Below are 18300 nucleotides of genomic sequence, written 5' to 3'. Positions count from 1 at the left end.
TTAAAACCAAGTCAACAGCTGGCTAATTACGTTGGTGTTAAGTTACATTTTAAATGGTGTAAGTTAAGAACAGGCTGTTATCTCAGCTTTGATTTCCATGTGCAGTTCTTACATTTTCATTGTACTTGGTCAAAGTGAATGCTATACATGAATGTTACTTTTTTAATGAGAAGTAGCATTCTTGGTAATACAGAGTACAAAGCAATTAATATTTTGAAGTGGCATTTAAGAGTAAAGAAGAAAACACTTTGCAGGTTGGAAAGAAGCAGTTGGCTCACACATTAAGCTAAACCATTATATGGTTTGTTTGGTTTTGGATTTTGGTGATGTGCAAACTGACCCATTAGTACTTAAATCTAAAGGACAAAAAGATTGAGCCCCCTTCCTTTTTCAACAAATAAAAGTTTATTCATCCAATGTTAGAAATCCAGTTTTAAAAATCGCAGATTAATATTATGACATTTCACAGCCTTTTGTTAGTGCAAAAGAGCAGGACCACGTGAAGTTACAGTTAAAATGATTTATTATTACTCATGCCTATGCAGAGGAATCTACTCATCTAACAGTTAATCTACTGAACTAATGGTCAGCTCTATTTTGGCTCTTGGCACTAGATCAGGGCTTTTCAACTTTTTCACCCATTGTACCACTTTTAGGATATGGCAACGTCCAAATACCACCAGTTGCCTAGCAAAGTGTCAAAAACTTGACCAAAAAAAAAGGAAAACAGTGATGAAGTACAGGTAGTCCTCAACTTACAACATTTTGCTTAGTGACTGTTCTAAGTTACAATGGTACTGAAAAAAGTGCCCCCCAAGCCACAGCCGAGCAAGACACCTGCCTGCCTGCCCGGTGGCGCTCTTCCTCCTGTCCGAGGTTTTCATTGTTGTGAACATTTCTGTTGAGGATTGGCAGCAGGGGTGAGGTGAGCGGGTGTTTGGTTTTTATTCCCCCCCCCTCTGCTGGGTGGTTGCAGTAGGTTTTGGTTACTTCACATGACCCTGGGACACTGTGACCGTCATAAATATGAATCAGTTGCCAAGCATCTGAATGTAAATCACAAGACCCTGGAGATGCTGCAACATTCCAGCTGATCGGCGCTTCTTTTGGGCTCAGCAGAAGCTCCAGGATCAGCGCCGAGCTCCAGGTGGAGCCTGGCGCTTCCACTGAGCCCTGACAGCTCTGAAGAAGTGCTGATCCTGGTGCTTCTGCTGAGCCCTGATAGCCCTGCAGCTCCAGCCGTCTCTTGCTCAGGCTTGTGCGGTGCTGCCACTGGTTCAGCTCATTCCCCTCCCCTGCTACCACTTTTCTAGGATGGTCGCGTACCACCTGCCAGGTGCCAATGTACCACAGGTGGTACCCGTACCACTGGCTGAAAAGCCCTGCACTAGATAAGCATCAACAGCATTCCAGAGGTGTTGGACTTTGTGATTACGTAGCGATTCTAGGCTGATTCCTCTTTTCACGCCAGCCCCAGATTCTGCCACTCTTTCTCTTACACCTTTCTAGATAATTGAAGAGTGTCCTGTTGAAGGATGTATAACAGTTATTGCTGCTAAACTTCACTTGCTGGGTTAGTGCCCACCAGGTTATGTTGTGAGAGCTTTTCCTAAATTCTAAAGGTTTATTGCTCAGGTTCCTGGCATGGCACCTGGGAATGAAAAAAATGTCTATCACTATGTCTCTTTCTGCCTGCCAAGCACCTTCTACCCAAGTTTACCTTTTTAAGGTTTTTTTAGAGCTTTGCATGCATTGAAAATGATTCACAAGGTCTTTAATCCTCATCTGAGTAACAACAACTCTGCAACTTTTTTCCAGACACTTCCAGGAAAAAAAGGGGATTGCCTTAATGAATATATACTGTGCTTCTGTGAAGTCAGAAGCACTGTTTCCAGATTATTTTTGAAGCCCCACTTTTGTTCTGTATAAAATATGAATGGTGCTTCAGATCACAAATGAGTATACTTGTTATATGTGCCAGCAACTGGATTTTTTTTCCTGGGGCCATTTGGTAGCCACAGGGAGCCAGGAAAAACTGATTTGAGGGATAAGGCAGTGATATGTGTCTGCCATGTCTTTAACACAAATTTATATTTTCTGGGGACTACGAGCCCCAGAGCCACATCCACACCAGTTCTGAAGAATTTATCCTGCTCTGTATCTCAGAAGCTCACAGATCTAGAAAATAGTATACTTTAAAACAGAACACCAGGCTGAAGCAAAGCTTGTATTTCCAACAGTGCTTTTATATTCCCATAGACTGATAACTGTTAGCATTTGTAGAAAATAAAGTGACATGAGGCAACAAAGACTTTGTCTTCTGCTTTATAATTGGCCAGACATGTCCTGGCAATCATTTTGGGAGAGTGCTTATGACATGCTGTCAAAGCTGTCAAAATCCAAATGTGCCCCTGATTCATGCTTTTATCAGTCATTCCTGATTTAGTCCCTTCTAGAGAAATCTGGATTGTGTGTTCAACCTCAATATGGTTTCCCCTCCTGTTCTTGATGGTCATTATAATCTGTGTTGTTCTTTTTTTGGATGGGTGATTTACTAAATTGGTTATTTTTAAAATATAACTTATTAAATTTCTGCAAAATATGAAATATAAAACACAGAGGAATAAGAAAAAAAATAGAAAAAGGGTACCTTCCAACTTTCTTCAGTACAGTTACAGATATAAAATACATTAATCTTTTGATCCAAAGTGCAATATTACACAATCACACACAATTCTAATTGGCAAATCCCAAAATTAATATAACATTTCTTTTGGTTTTAGCAAAAAGTCAAAAGTGTTTCCACGTAGAAACAAAGCTAACAGAGTCTTTTCTTTAATCAAGGTATTTAATTCTGCCATCTTGGTTGGTTCCATTAACTTCTTTGTTCCATTGTGGGAATCTGAGTCTTTCCATCTCTGTGCACAAGACATCAAGAGCCTTGGTGGAGCAGTGGGCTAATGCCTCCTTAAGTAACACCAGCTGCCTGCAATTAGTGCAGGTTCGCATCCCACCAGGCTCAAGGTTGACTCAGCCTTCCATCCTTCCGAGGTAGGTAAAATGAGGACCCAGATTGTTGGGGGCAATTAAGCTGACTTTGTAATAATGCCGTTTGGGGGGGGGGGTGAAAGCCCTAATAAGCAGGCATATACATAGAATGAAGGCTACTGCTAAGCTTGTAAGCCGCCCTGAGTCTTCGGAGAAGGGCGGGATATAAATGGAATTAAAATAAAATAAAATAAAATAAATAAATCAGCTTGGGGAAGGTTTTCAAACAATTGTAGGATTCCAAAACTAATGTCCAATATAAAGTCCAGATAAAATTGGGATTAGAAAGTGAGAAAGTGAAAGGGCCTTTTGTGCTCATGACCTGTACCCTTAGAAACCATAACAGTGTATTGTTAAAAAATCCCTGCATTGTCTTTCAGAAGTGATAAAGAGACGCTTTATCCATAGCCCAAGACATTCAGACACATCTTGTGAGAGCATTATACAGCATAAGTATCCCCTCGAGAGAGGCTCAGTTCACACCCCAAGGATTCTCTTGAGAATTCTGGGATGGAGAGTGGGCTACCCAAGAGTTGTACAAGATGAAAACACTTTAGGAATGTATCAGCTAAAGAAAATGTTGAGAGTGACTACATTCATTTTTGTGTTGTGAAACAACTAAATGAGAGCTGCTAAAGCCCATCTGCTTTTTCCCCCTTTTTTTGTAAAGATGTGCCCATATAAACTTGCTATCCTTTGAAACCTGTTTGTTTCAAGAGCATTCAAACAAGCATTGCCTCTAGTTGAATCACTAATTTTTTAAAAAAATTCTATTGTTTGCTTTCTAAGCAAATGTATCAAGGCTTGGAAATTTTAATTTTTGAGAAAGTTTATATTGGCCTGTTTTTCTGAGAACTTTGCAAAAATGTCTACTTGTGTTCTCAGAAATAAGCCTTAATGGTCTTAGATCGTAAGTTGCTATAGCATTCCTTTCATGATACATATGGAAAGTGATATTTCATTACAACCTTCTTGCAAATGAGCACAACCAGATGAATTGGAACTCCAACTCCCAGAATTCCCAGCAGAACCTCTGAGTATTGGGATCTAGCACATCTGGAGGACAGCAGTTTGGGAAAGATTAATTAACAGTAATTATTTTGAATAAATTTTGCATTCACAGTTGCTAGTCTGCAGCATATGTTTTTAAAGAACAGCCAAGCTTGTCTGCCAACCCTTTTCTCTGATAGATACCATATGGGTGGGTTGAGATTTCTTCTGGATAAAGAGATTAATCTGTATGTTTTATCACATTAACATAATTCACAACCAAAGATGGTAAAACTTATGTATTAATGAGACTTGTAAAAGTAAAGGTAAAGGTTCCCCCGCACATGCGTGCTAGTCGTTTCCAACTCTAGGGGCTGGTGCTCATCTCCGTTTCAAAGCCGAAGAGCCAGCGCTTGTCCAAGGACATCTCTGTGGTCATGTGGCCGGCATGACTAAGGCACACGGAATGCTGTTACCTTCCCACTGTAGTGGTCCCTATTTTTCTACTTGCATTTTTACTTGCTTTTGAACTGCTAGGTTGGCAGAAGCTGGGACGAGTAACAGGCGCTCACTCTGCTACGCGGCACTCGGGATTTGACCCGCCAAACTGTCGACCTTCTGATCGACAAGCTCAGGGTCCTCCTAACCCACTGAGCCACCGAGTCCCAATGAGACTTCAGGGCTTGCTAAAGGAAATTTTGCATGTGAATCAAGATGGAAAGAATATGTGATACAGCTACAACACTTACATGTTGGTGTATCAACATGTTGATGTTTAGGTGTTAAGGCTGCTGGTAGCTTTAAATGTCCATTTAAATCTGGGGCATGGACAAGTTTTTTTTTTACTTAATAGCAATAGCACTTAAACTTATATACCCACTTCATTGTGTTTTACCACCCTCTTTAAGCAGTTTACAGAGTCAGCACATTGCCCCCAACAATCTGGGTCCTGATTTTACTGACCTTCGAAGGATGGTTTACAAACCATAGTTGTGAGTTAAAATCTTCACAAGTTATAATATGACCTGGGGCAGTATTTTTTAAAGTGTGGTCCTATGATTTCTGGGGATTCCCAAAGATTCTATCGGGGATCCACAAGATCAAAATTATTTGCTAGCTTGTGTTGAAAAATAATAATATTAAAATCCCATCAAATAATCAAGAAAATCATGTAACAGCAGGGAATGCATTAATTTTAATTTTAATATCTATCTATCTATTTATCTATCCAAAACAAAAGCTCTTGGGGTCCTCCGTAATTTTCAAAAGTGTGAAGTGGTCCTGAGAGAAAAATTATTTAAAATACACTGGTCTAGGGCAACGTCTAAATCCAACCAGTATCAAAATAAAGGTATCAGAAGTTAGAGCAAGGATTTAGCACCTAGCTGGCCTGACCCAATATTTAAAAACTAAGTAGGATAGTAGCTGATTAGCAATTGGGTAGTTAATCCCAGAGTTGTGAACTATTCTGAGATGGCAATCAATCAATCTGTCAGTCAATCAATCAAATTCCTTTCCCAGAAAATAGAAAGAGTGAATTATTTCAGTCCAGTTGCAAAGAAAACTACATTCAGCAGATGTACCTATGAGGTCACCAGGAAGCAACTTTATTCACAGGAAACTTTAGCTCAGATAAATGATGGAGAACCTGTGTAGCGCCAGTGGTTATGTGAAGTATTTGGAAGAAAGAGCTATCAAAAGCTGGGTAATGATGCAACAGGCAGAGATGGGAATTTCTTAAGTCAATTTCGCTGCCCTCCCCCCTTTTATTTTTCTATTGGATGTGAATATCACGAAGAATTGTGGAGTAAAATACTTGGAGCAAATTTTGGGCCAAATGAAATGGTGACTGGATTTAGCACATGGGCTGGCAGTTAATTATCCCTACTTTTGAATTTCCTATTTTATTGCCAGAAATGTTGACAGTATAATGGGCTCTAAGTAAGGTAAAGTAGCAGATCCTATATAAAATAGTATTAATACATAACAAAAATCTGTTAGATAATATGAAGTGAGAAGAACTAAAGATACAGTAAAAATGTTCTTTTCTTTAAAATACTTTTTTAATTAAATATGAATTTAATACATGCAAACAACTTAAAGACTACAGATTAATTATCTGTTTTTTCAGACACATTCAAGTAAAAGCTTTTTTTTTCCTTTTCTGCAAAAATGGCCAGATGGGCAATATTTGAACCAAACATTTTAGATATATAAAAAGATAGTAAGCACATATTTCTTAGTTGTTCCTCTTTGAATTGTCAATCAAAGGACACTATTTATAACACAGATACAAGATACTTTTTTTTTGGCTTTGCCTGCAGAAACCTGTGCTTCACATTTTTAGGTGTGTAAAAATTTCTTGGGATTGCTCAGATGGCATGTGACCCTTTTATTTCCTCTTCACAAACAATCAAGCAAGGAAGGTTAAATCAAGAGATAATAATAATCTGAGGTTATCCAGTGAGGTTCTGGATAAGAGAAGGACTTAGGAACACAAATCTCCTAATACTTTTTAGTTAAAGAGTCAGCGTGCGGCTTCAGCTCAACAGTTCAAAATTAGGATTGTGCAGTGCTTTGAATTCAAAGGGAAAAGGCTGTTTTGGAGCAGTGAAAGAGGGTGTTTGTAGTATCTGTTAGCACCTTCTTAAACTGAATGTGTTTTATGTTTTGATACAGTGTGCTCCAAAGCATCTCTTTCCCTTTGATTTTGAAGCACTGCAGAGGCCTAACTAAAGTTATTCCAAATAGAAACAGACTCAAAAACTCCCCAAAGTAAGCATATTTTACCGTAAAGCTACAAAGTTACACCAATGGCTAGTTAGCGTTTACTGCCTCCTTTCTTTGAGACAATCACATCATAGCTTTTTCTTCCCAAAGTTGCAAAATTTATATGGGACAAAGATTAAAAAACTTGATTTCCTCGCATTCTGCATCATGATTGTTTAACTTGTCTTCCCAATTTGTGAGGGCACTTTCGCACACTCTCAAACTTTGAGAGATTGTTTTCCATCCTTTGACACTGAAAGCTAGCTCTGTTTCAGTTCTGCTGTAGAGAATTTGCTTTGTTTTCTTGAGTTCTCTTTTTCCCCCTTAAAAACATGCTGAAGGATCTTTGCGTCATCAACCAGGAAAGTTGCTGATGGATAGCCTTCTTTCAGGCTATCAACTGCTGTTCTCCAAAGGCCTAACCAATGAAAGTCAGATTGATACATTTAACAATTGGCATGAAACCATGCAGGATAGAAGTTGGGTGTTCTGTTTCTACTTGATTTTGTTCAATCACTATCCATTTTCTGTTCTTGGAATAAAGTAAACTTTTTTTTTAATGCAGGGGAAGAATAATTGTATCGTAACCATTTGGGTTTTGTTTAAGACTTTTGTGTCGCAAAACAGTTTTCAGGATGGGAAAAATTATAGCTTGCTTTCTTTATTAAGGAGTTCTTTCAGATCCTTAGATTTCATCCCATAGAACAGTTGATGGTGAACCTTTTAGACACCGAGTTCCCAAAAACTGCCCCGCCCCCTGCCCATCCCTCTCCCTGCCCCCCCGCCCAGCCGCAGGACCACCTATCGCCTCCACGGCCTGCCACAGCAGATTGCCCAGGCAGCCCTGCATCACCATGGCAGCCACGGCTTCCACTGGCGCCCCGCAGAATCATCTGTGCATGATGGGGCATGAGGGCAGAGCCGTGTCCCTGCTGTCTGGCTGCCATGTCCTTGGCTGCGCTGCTCTGCGTGGGCCGCGCCTGGGAACAACTCCTCTGGGGGGGCTGCTGGTGAGGAGGGGGACATGCGGGGAGGTGGAGCTGGTGTGACGGCGTGCATGCCAACAGAGAGTGCTCTGAGTGCTGCCTCTGACACGCATACCATAGGTTTGCCACCAGTGCCATAGAAGCTTGTTACATTTCAGTAATTATTTCTGTTGCAGGAAGACAATTAAATGAATGGAAAAAACAGGTTAGCTTTCAGATGTGAGGGAAGGTATCTATTACATTTGAATATTGTGATATCCAAATGTATATAATTTATTTGCATAATTTATACCATTTATATTACTTGAAACATTTTATAATATCTGGCAGAAGCGTGCAAGTAGTGTCAAAATTGAATTATGTCATCCATAATTTCCCAGTTCAGATGAAATGCCAGTTAATTAGAAGCTGTCTAGTTTGTTGTATGGTTCAAAAAAGGAAATAAATGGATACATCCATTAACTTGTTCATTGTGGTGGATATACATTTTGTCTTTGTAGACTTCAAATCAACATCAATTTGCATATTGCTTTAGGTTCTTTAAAATGTGGTTGGTCTGGTTTTTTGGACCATCCAGTTCTTTTTGGTTATCAGGTAGAAGGCCCATAAGAAAAATGGTGGGAGCAACATCCTCCAGCATTAGAGAGCTTTTTTTCGTTACTTAAATATGTTGTTCCATTACTAATAAAGAGTAAGAGAAATAGTATAGGCTTGTAGTGGAACTTATCTGCATTAATAGTTTATGCCCGCTTTTAAGATGCAAATCTTTAGTTACAGTACATAAGACACAGTATAATGGCAATACTCATATAATACATTTGCTGAAATCCATTAAAAGTATTAGGTACAGCATGGTAAGCTTGGTTGGTTTTGAGGTTGGCTTTTTTTGTGATCACTCATATTTAAATCAGTGCATTTGGGAGACAAATTTCTTGTGTGTCTAATCTCATTTGGCCAAATAAAGGATTAAGATTATGGTTCGATATATTGTGAAAAATCCAAAAAATAGCAGTGTTAAGAATGTTGCATTAGTATGGGCAATGTATAGCCGCTTACTATAATTCAGCAGATTCCAGATATTTTAGGTCTGTAATTCTCAGAATTCTCAGCATTTGTAGCTTTTGCTAGCTGAGAAATCTGTGAGTTTATTCCCAACACATATGGAAGAAAGTATAAATATTTTTCAAACTATTTTTACTGTATTGATAAAGTACTGTGACTTAGTGTAGCTTCATGATCAATAGCCATTCTTTACAGGGATTAAGCAAAGTTCTTAGAACATGATCCCATTAGCTTGGGATATATTTGTACCCTGAGAGATGCTAAGTGGTTGTCTTACTATTATTATTATTATTATTATTATTATTATTATTATTATTATTATTATTATTATTATTATTATTATTATTATTGGATTTATATATCGCCTGGCTCCAGTTTTGCAAATATAGGGTTGTCATGCATAGTGTTGAAACTAACCGTATGTTGAAATTACAGATTGCTGCCAGCTTGTTATCTATATTTTCCTTGGGTCTTTATTGTAAGGTTTTAAATTTATTAGTGAAGGACTACTGTACATGTCTTTCAACCATTTTAATTCAGTTTGGTGGAAGAGAAATGGAATTTAGTTTTTTCCCTCCAAAAGATTTTCACAAGTGAAGTGAAAGGCTTTTGGTTTAGTTGTAAGGTGGGCATACTGTATGAATGTCCTTTTTTAAATAATCCTGTCATTTCCGTCTTTCCATAGTTCAACTAAATTGTAAGGAATGCATAATGAGGGAATTCCATATATATATAGGTCTTTCTTTTGTTCAGGAAGCATGCAGCCACCATAACATCAGAGGGATGGAAAGATTTGTGACAAACAACAGCAGAACCCATCCCTGATAATCTCTATCAGTTTACAGTAATCAGGGACAGTTAAACAAAATGTCTTTTACATCCCAAATCAACCTGAGGTGAATAAAAATAAAATCTCTTTTGGAGAAAACATTCAAGAATTTGTAAGACAGATTTGACATGCTATTAATGTTATTGATGCAAAGGAGAAAGGATGACCACTTTCATATAATCGAATAGTCAGTGCTCCCATTGTTGCATTGTTTTGTCCTAGGATATTCAGAACTTACTGATCACCGTGGGAAAATAGAGCACCCTCAGATATGATCTCTGATCTGCATTTCATTGAATCCTCGGTGAGCTGCATGTACATTTTGCAGACAGTCTTGTGCATCTGTCGTGAGTCTTCTCAGTCTCAATGGTTTGACGGATGTTGAAGTTAATTGAAAGGGTTCTGTCAACTAACCAATATTGTGGAACTTTTTAGTTAACCAACCACAAAAATATTCAACCTTGGCTGTCCATGGAATGATCATAGATGAGGGAGATTTTGGGAAGAGGGGAAGGTCAATAAAGTCCATCATGACTTTCTAGCCTATGTGAACAAGTATATGGGATCTGTAGTAATGACTGTACGGTAACTTAATCTCTTCCTAAGATATTGTTGCCTTGCCTTTGGTGTTATTAATAAGATTTAAGATTTATTTTTTTAAAAAAAATTATTTGCATCTGGCCTTCATTACTTTTACAAATAAGTCAAGACAGCAAACATATCCAGTGTACCTTCCTCCTCTATTTTTCCCACAACAAGAACCCTGTGAGGTGAGGTGAGGTGAGCTAAGAGAGAGTGACTGACCCAAGATCAACCAGCCGGCTTTCGTGACTAAGGTGGGACTTGAACTCACAATCTCATTAGTAAGCCTAATGTCTTAACCATTAATTGGCAGGCAGCTGTAGATCTTGAATGAGGATGACATCCTTAGAGAGAGCTTAACTCAGTGCTGTCATGAAAACTGTGTGTAATTGTCATTGTTTGTTACCTCCTTTGCCAGAAGAGTGTTGTGAGTAGAACTAGTTGAGGCATGCCTAAAGAATGTAAATTAGAAACAAATCTGTCACCAGTAGGAGACAGTTTGTAAGAGACAAAGATATTTAGGGGGGAAAAAGCAACGGGGTTAGATTAGCTTCATCAGAAATATTTCAAAAGGAAATGGAACATTTCCGTCAAGTTATATGGTCACTTGATTTAGTCTCTGAGTATCATATGATCTGTGAATGTACATAAACACAAGCTCCATTCCCCCTAAAAATTTGTGTGTGCCTGTTGACAAATAATACTTTTACATTTTTTTACATTGATGTGAAGCAGTTTTGTTGACACAGATTCAAGGATTTCTTAATAAGAGTGAATGCTTGAAGCTTACTAAATAAGAGAGAAAGGTGATTTTTTTGTTGAATACTTCAATGTGAATAGTTTGGAGATATAAAGTTGAAGTTTTGATGTTTGGTGAAAGAATATCTATGGCCTGCATTGAATAATTGCTGAGTGTCTGCTATGTGTAGGGTGGGATATGTACAGTACTACAGTAAAGTAACTTTTCCTGAGAAGTGCAGGCTGCATATGATGATCCGAATAGAGACAAGTCTGATTTTTCTACTAAAAGTAATGTGAAACTGGGATTGTCCCTCCATAGCATGAAGTCAGAAATTGGTTTTTCTAAAGTTGAAAAAGCAAAAGAGCAAATAAAAAAACTTCTTCTTATATCTGCAATTAGATTTCTATGAAATTCATGGGTATCTATAAAATTCCCAGCAACTCCAGTTAGTGTGGCCAGGAATAATAAATGCTGGGAGTTGTCGTACAGAAACATCTGTAAGCAGCAGTTCTTCTCTCTGCTATCCAGAATAAAAGAAATACTGATTGAAAGGCATAGGGTGAGAGTGGGATAATAAAATAGGAGGTTTATATGTCATGTGGGGCACTAAAGAACTAAAGTAGGTTTTCAAGTATGGGCAGTTTGGCCCTCCAGATGTTGATTTATTTTAACTTCCAGGAACCCTGGCTGGCATGATAATGTAAAGCAAATAGATAATGTAAAGCATGGAAGGAGAAAATAGACTTATTTTGCACAAATGCATTTGTTATTTCTAAATGACAAAGTCATTCTCTTGTGAGTTATTTATAGGTTTTTGGCAATCTGAGCAACTAACCATTCATGGAATGTACAGTGATTTCCAAGTTCTCAGATATATCTGCTTGGAAATTTAATTCATATATCTAATTTGACAAGCTTTTCTTTGAAAAAAATAAGACAGCTTTAAGGCAGGCATGGAGGTCTTTCCTGAACTGTAACTACCACCATTAGCTTTGTCTGTTAAAGTTACTGAGAAAATTAATCCCTTATGGTTCTCTCTCTTCCATGGCTAAGGGTGGATTTAGACCTGAGTCTATCCAGTCCTAATTTAGCACTTTAACCACTAGACTACACTACCTCTTGTTGCTTACATTTTGTTTCAAAGAGTATTTTCATAGAACAACATTCTCTTGAATTAAGCACAAATACTCAACAAATTGATGGCTGAAAACATTCAGGATGACATATAGCAAATATAATGAAAGAGCAGCCCCCCCCCTTAAGCCATGAGCATGCCAGAATACTTTTCTTTCTGAATATTGTAAATTTAATTCCAGAATTTTTTTTTACCATGCTCAATATAACAGTCCTTAAATGTTTTCAGAGTGTACATGATGATGTATTTTACGCATTATTAAAAATATATATTTTATGCTGTCCATCCCTACATAGAATTATAAGTAATCTTCCACTTAGGATCACAGTAGAGCCTTGTAATTTGATCATTAGTCAATGCTGTTGTTAAGTCAAATCATCATGTGATTTAACTCAATTTTATTACTATTTTAATGATGTTTGTTAGGATAGTCGTCATGATTGTTAAGTGAATCTTGTGATTGTCAAGCAAATCATGTCATATGTCTGAATACAGCTTATCCAATGGCCTTTTTTGCCAGAATATGGGAAAACATTGCAAAAGGCCGTCACATGACTAAAAGATGCTGCATCTGGTTGTAAATGTGAGCTGGTTGCCAAGCACCCAAAGTGTGAACACATGATCATGGGGATGGTACAGTAGTCATAACTTTGAGGATGGGTCATAAGTAACTTTTTTTTAGTCTATCATAACTTTGAACAGTTCTTAAATAACCCATCGTACATTGGGTTACCTATACTATACTATATAATAATATATGCTTTGTTTAATATATGCTATTATTCTGTGTCATAATTATTGGTTCTGTCCCTCAGTTTTTTAAAAATATTGGATAAATGTATGATAGAAGGCCTTAATATAGCTTTGTGATAAGCAAAGGGGCTATACAAGTTTCAAAGAGACCCTTTCCTTGACAAAGGTACGAATGAAGGCAGATGATATTGCCACAACATGGTGAACTGCATCATTTATTAGCATGAAGCACCATCTTGAATGAAAACCACCTTGATAGACTAAATTGCAGCATAGCAGTCCTAACCTTTGCATCTTTTTGACCCCTCCCCTCTTTTAAATGACATTGAGTCATTATTGACCTCCAGAACTGCCTGGACAAATCTGCTTTCTTGGCACAATTTTGGAACTGGTTTGCTATTGCCTTCTTCCTATGGCTCAAAGACAAGGTCACCCATCTGGCTTTTGCCCAAGGCAGGACTAGAGCTTACAATTTCCAGGTTTCTAGGTGCCTTTAACTTCTACATAACCTGACTCATTTTCACATACATAAATAATATGGCTAACATAAGATGTGGGTCTCTCCTTGATTTTTTTTCCTCCCTTCTTATCAGTTGCTTCCAAAGGTATACAAATCTTGCATTGCTAAGCTGCTTATTGACTTAGTAGGAGCATGGTAGGGTGCTGGCTGCAGGTTTTTAGCCAAGCAGAAATTGTGCCTGCATAAAATTAAAGTACAGTTGGAGAAGAATATCAACTCCCCATAATAATGTCCCATATCTGGCACAGCAGGTCTTTTATTTGCCTCTCATTCACTTCCCACAACTTTCTTGATGATAAAATGATTTATATTTGCATTAATGGAGCTTGCATAAATGCAAGCACTTATATTGCTTCAGTGAGCAATTTAACAGAGCATGTTCTTAAATACAGAGTATAGTTCATCCAGTAATTCTTTTTGCAGGAAATAAGAATGGGGTTGAAATTGAATGAAAATCTTGTGTCTAGATAAAGGTTAGGAAAACTAGATCCTGGGACATTGCAACTGTCATAAAAATCAATCAATGAGACTAGAGCTGGGAGGGACCTTAGAGGTTTTCTAGTCCAACTCCCTACTCAAGCAGGAGACCCTATACCAGGGGTAGGCAACCTCGGCTCTTTTATGACTCATGGAATTCTGGGAGTTGAAGTCCATGAGTCATAAAAGAGCCGAGGTTGCCTACCCCTGCCCTATACCATATCAGATAAGTGGCTGTCCAGCCTTTTCTTAAAAACCTCCAGTGATGAAGCACCTACAACATCTGTAGGCAAGCTGTTCTACTGGTTATATTATCTTCCTTTTTAGGAAGTTTCTTCTTAATTTCAGGTTACTTCTCTCCTTGATTAGTTTCCATCCATTGTTTCTTGTCTTGCCTTCTGGTGCTTTGGAAAATAAGTTGACCCCCTCTTCTTTGTGGCAGCCCTTCAAATACTGGAATACTGCTATCATATCACCCCTAGTCCTTCTTTTCTTAGACCGTTCTTCATATGTTTTTGTGTCCAGGTCCTTAATCATCTTATTGCTGCTGTTTGCAGTTTTTCCAAAGTCTCAACATCTCTTTCATAATGTGGTGACCAAAATTGGATGTAGTATTCCAGATGTGGTCTTACTAAGAATTTATAAAGTGGTACTAATACTTCACGTGATTTTGATTCTATGCCTCCGTTTATATAACCAAGGATTGTATTACCTTTTTTGGCTGCTGCCGCACACTGCTGACTCTAAGATCCCTCTCACAGTTTCTGGTTTTGAACCAGGTTTTGCCTAATCTGTACTTGAACCTTTGATTTTTTTTTCCTGCCTAGGTGTAAAATCTTGCTTTTCTCCACATTAAATTTCGTGTTTAGAGGATAGGGGGCATTGTTGAAGTCTGTTAAGATCTTTTTGGATCCTGAGCTTGTCTTCTGGGGTGTTGGCTATTCCTGCCAGCTTAATGTCATCTGCAAATTTGATGAGTTCCCCTTCAATTCCCTCATCTAAATCATTGATGAAGAAATTGAAGAGTACTGGGCCTAAGATGGAACCTTGTGGTAACCCACTACTTACCTCTTTCCATTTAGAGGTAGTACCATTACTCATTGAGTTTGTCAGCCAGTTACAAATCCATGTGGTGGGGTGGGGTTGTGTTTTGTTTGTTAAAAATAAAATGTATTGTAAAACTTTTTAAATAAAAAAAACCAAAAAAAAACACAAATCCATCTGGTGATGATGCTGTCTATCCCATATTTTTCTAGCTAATCAAGAAGCAGCTTGTTGTCTGCTTTGTCGAATGCCGTGCTGAAGTCTATATATACTATGTCCACAGCATTTCGCTGGTCTATTAATTTAGTCACTCAGTCAAAGAATGAAATAAGATTGGTTTGGCAGGATCTGTTTTTAACAAACCTGTAACAGAGTTTAGTTTAGTTATAAGAGTTATAATAAGAGTCACCAAGTGCCTTAGTTTTTGATCCTGTGACCATGGGGATGTTGCAATGGTCATAAAGTGTGAAAAACAGTCATAAGTCACTTTTTCCCAGTGCTGTTGTAACTTACAACGGTCACTAAATGAATGGCTGTAAGTCAAGGACTACCTGTGTATTCTGTGGGTTTCGTCTCCAAAAGAAGCTTCGATGGAGGTCTGTGGAGGGTTGTTTCACCTTCAAAGAACCCTGTTTGATCCTGGGAAAAGATGGAATTGCTTTAAGGTGCTACAGATAGGGGTTACATTCACAGACCTACTCTAGTGCATCTGTTTTGCATGTTTTTCTTCTCTTTTACCTCAAGAGCACTACATGCAAATGTGCACTTCCTATGGTGCTCTTCTGACTTGTTTATCGGTATTACCACAGTTTCTGTGGGCACTTAATCTCCAATCACATCAAATTGAGAAGGCAGACATTATGGCGATTTGAACAATTTTTCTGTCGCAATCTTCAAAGTTGTGTCACACAGCAGGAGGAGATATTCACACACCAACCCAGGTCTTTCCTCATGTCGAGTAACATTGCAACATAGCTTCCTGATTTCGTTATGGGAAAAAATGCCAACCTATTAATTATTAGAGTTCACCCAAAGGAGTCCTTGCGATTCATAAACAAGTCTTGTAACATCCATTCTCAACGGGAGGCCATATATGATCTTGGAAGACAGGGTGTGAATTGAGCACTAAGCAGGGTATGTTTTGTGATACCCAACTCTCATACGAGTGAAGTACAAAGAGCAGTTTGTAATATGATAAACAAATCTTTGCAGTTGTAGTTAAAAATTTAAAATAAACTTGGGCTTGACCGGCTAAAACATAGAACCTTTGTTGACTTAACAGATGTTTGCTTGGAATGCTATAAATAAAACTCTAGTTGGAAAGGCTGAACCTGGTCTTCTTGGATGGCACTAGTTTAAATGTTTCATGGGCAGTTTTGGAAATAAACAAAGCATTAGAAAGAGTGGCTGACTTTTGAGATTTTTATCTTTTTTCAAAATCTGGTAGTTCCTTAAAACAGTTTTCAACAAAATAAGATTAAATTACTTGGCATTATTTTCTAAATGTTGTATTCCGCATCAAAGAAACCTTGTTTCTAAAGTAATATATTTTTTTTCTTAATTTTGAAAGAAATTACTTTTTTTATCCTCTTGCAGCAAAAATGGCCTACTGGGTAGGCGTGGCCAGCTCTACATCGTTTGCATCAAGGGTGCCTCTGGGGCCTGGGCAGGAGTGGGACAGATCTGAGGGTCTCTGGCAGAAGGAGGGTCTCTGGGCCAGGGTCAAGGCAGTGGGGGCCGTTCCCTCACTGTTTCCAGGATGGCTTCGCGGGCTGCATGAAACCACTTCGCGGGCCGGATCCGCCCCCCGGGCCTTGTGTTTGACATGTCTGCCTTATGGAGTGTTAAAATCTAGCATTTTTTTTTTAAAAAAGATGACCTAAACCTTCATGGATTAATCTGTTTGTACTTCTGTATTTGGATTTAAACAAAAACATATGGATATAGAAGTGTACACTGAAAAGTGCAGTGTAGGCATTTAAGTATGTTTACTTTTCTGTTCCTGTATGCAGCATTTGCAGATTCTTGACCCACAGACTAATCTAAAGTATAATAGATCTAAATCTCCTAGATTCCTAGAATCTAAATACTGAATATTGGTTTCCACATTTCAGACTGGGTGGGACTAGTTTATTTTTTGGGACAAATGGTAATAAGGTAGGCAGCAGAGGTGGGGAATGCTCTGCTTTTAAAAAAAATACATAACTTCCTCTTTGGTCACCCCAGCTGAGTAATAACTCAAACCACATTACTGTTTATAAACAAAAGTGTACTGGAGGAGCTTTCATACACTGAGCTATCATTAGGAGTGTTGGTTTGATCTGAAGGAGGGAGGTTCCTGAAATCCTGCTAGTATACAAACATTGAATTGGTGCATTTTCTTTTTATAGATTCTAGAACATTTAAATTTGCTTGCCAATTAAAACGATTTGCTGAATAGAGTTTACGGATGAGAGACATTACAGGGGTAGTTCTGAAGATACTTCACTGGGGCTTGGCCCTGCAGCAGCTGAGTAAGCTCATTATTTTGAGATTCTAACTTTTTCTCCTTGCTCTTTTTTAATATGCAAATGAAGCTACTTGGTGGAAGTACAGGTAGTCCTCAACTTACAACAGTTCGTTTAGTGACCGTTCAAAGTTACAACAGCACTGAAAAAAAAGTGATTTATGACTATTTTTCACACTTAACAACTGTTGCAGCATCCCCATGATCACCTGATCAAAATTCAGGTGCTTGGCAACTGATTCATAGTTATGACGCTTGCAGTGGCAACTTCCCTCCGTCCAGTGCGCTCCCACAGAGTGGGCCTCCTCAGGGTGCCTCCGATCAAAGAATGTCGATTGGTGGCCCCCAGGGGGAGGTCCTTCTCTGTGGGCGCGCCAGACCTGTGGAACCGCTTGCCGGTTGAGCTCCGGACGGCCCCCGACCTTCGCTCCTTCCGGTGCGATCTCAAAACTTTTCTTTTTGAACAATCCGGCCTGGCCTGATGGGATGGGGTTGGGTTTTATAAATTGGTCTTAACTTTTAATGTGTATTAATTTATTTACGGGCATTGCTGTTTAATTACTTTTTAATTTTTGTATCCTGTTTTTATTATGTATTGCCCTGTTCACCGCCGTGAGTCCTTCGGGAGAAGGGCGTTATACAAATTAAATTAAATTAACATTAAATTCTGATAAGCAAATCGCTGTTTGGAATAGAAAGCCAGTATCAGTATAATGTGTGAGGCTTTATAAGTGCTGGATGGTTCTGGATGAAAGCATTGAAATTGTCAAAACACCTAAGCCATGGATTCTTAAATAAGCCATAGTTGGCTATGGGTTCTCATAATACATTAAGTCAGAAATCAAACAACATTATGG

General features: G+C 38.4%; 1 protein-coding gene across 1 annotated transcript in view; it reads left to right on the top strand.

Moving 5' to 3' along the window:
- CNKSR3 (CNKSR family member 3) overlaps positions 1-18300 on the top strand; it is a 76297-nt gene that overhangs the window by 10082 nt on the left and 47915 nt on the right. The window lies entirely within an intron of this gene.

The sequence above is a fragment of the Vipera ursinii genome, assembly GCF_947247035.1.
Source record: "Vipera ursinii genome assembly, chromosome: 1".
Taxonomy (NCBI): Eukaryota; Metazoa; Chordata; class Lepidosauria; order Squamata; family Viperidae; genus Vipera; species Vipera ursinii.
The sequence above is the reverse complement of the archived record's forward strand: the minus strand, read 5'-3'. Positions and strand labels throughout refer to the sequence as shown.